We start from the raw sequence: 1,606 nt of genomic DNA, 5'->3' as shown, positions 1-1,606 counted from the left end.
TTTTAGGTAGGCGTGGTTGACTCTTAACTTTTATAAAGAATATCTCTTTGGATTTGAGACTTTAGTCTTTGCAACTTTACAGATCTTCTTTATGCACCAAGAGCTTGTAACACTTCAAAGAGAAAGGAAAAATTGAAATCGCATCATATGGCCCCTTTAAAGTAAATAAACACAGCTTCATTAAATTGTAGATAGAGACACACAGACGCAGGTAACTCACACACAACTGTCATCTCTCTCTCTATAATTCATTCAAATAAATGCTATAATTAATTCAAATAAATGTGGTCTTACCGCAATATCTAATCTCTGTCTGATTTGCTAGAGCTAACGAGCCATAACTGACGAAAATAACTATCATTTTTACCCTTCCGGTCAAATATTGCACTGCAAACATCATTCAAACAATCAAACAACAGCTTTTACTTTTCAATGCTGGCAAATTGATCATGGTATAAGCGGGATAAGCTGTGCATCAAACGATTTTAATGCACGACGTGTAGGCCGAGAACCACCCGACGCGATGCCGAGAACAGCTAGCAGTGCATTATCCTTTACGAATTAAGTTACAGCTATTAAATATAGAATGTTTTATTATGTAATGTTTTAATTGTTCTTTGACACTTCTCTGTTGAAAAACAGGTCATTCAAAACTAACGTTTGAAGGCAATTCCCGTGTTGTTGATAAGAACATCGAGGCCGCTGTACTTCTCCTCCAGAAACTTTTTCAGTTTCAGAGAGCTTCCTTGGTCACATATATCAAGTTCATAGAAGATTACGTTTTTGCATCCTTCAGATTGCAGTCCAGCAACCGCCTCTTGTCCCAGTTTCTCATTCCGTGCAGTAAGGACAGTATCTCCATTGAAACCTGCTTTGCACAGCCCTTAAACAATCGCCAGTCCGATGCCTTTATTTGCCCCTGTAACTACAGCCACTCTTTTCAAGTACAGGTCTCTGCAGGAAAGTAATGAGAGTTACCAGATCGGGGCGTTTTTAGACCATGTTTCCTGATTGGCTGACGTCATTGTGACGGTAGGTTTAGGGGTGGGGTTAGGTAAGGGGGATAATTTTGATTGCATGATTGAGAAACACCCTGCAGTTTGCAAACACCCACAAATTCAGAAACGCCCACTTTTGGACATTGTGGGTTTCTGTAGTCTGCCGTTAAGTCACGAAATAAAGAGTCTGCTGTTGAGCTTTGAAATGTTATTTTCTGGAACGTTCCGTATTTGCACAGCGCGCAGCTGCTCCTCCTCTAAACCGGATAACAACAAAAGAAAGTTCAAGTCATGAGGTGCGTTCGACTTGAAGCACGGCTACAGACGGCGATCAACGAGAGTAGCCGCTTTCATGAGCAACAGAAACACTTTTTATATACTGCTTAATACAGCTCCATCTGTTCAAGAATAAAGTTCAACGTAAATATATACTAAATACTAATAAAGTGGGGGTATATATGCTTTCATGATAAACGTGACTCAATATAACATTGCGACTACAGTAAAAAAGCTTTTACTGTTCTAAAAACACAGATTTATGAGCAGTATTGGATTTGAAGATGTTAGAAACACACGTCATTGTTGTCATGTGGTGAATTTGGCCAATC

The 1,606-nt window shown here is 39.3% G+C and overlaps 1 pseudogene; it reads right to left on the bottom strand.

Annotated features, from left to right (window-relative positions):
* Positions 1 to 1,025, bottom strand: part of LOC107754957 (carbonyl reductase [NADPH] 1-like) — a 3,649-nt pseudogene extending 2,624 nt beyond the window's left edge.
* Between the last annotated feature and the right edge of the window lie 581 nt (positions 1,026 to 1,606).

Source organism: Sinocyclocheilus rhinocerous, unplaced genomic scaffold (assembly GCF_001515625.1).
Source record: "Sinocyclocheilus rhinocerous isolate Xijiao unplaced genomic scaffold, SAMN03320098_v1.1 scaffold2547, whole genome shotgun sequence".
NCBI lineage: Eukaryota > Metazoa > Chordata > Actinopteri > Cypriniformes > Cyprinidae > Sinocyclocheilus > Sinocyclocheilus rhinocerous.
Note: the sequence above shows the minus strand (reverse complement) of the source record. Positions and strands in the feature narration are given on the sequence as shown.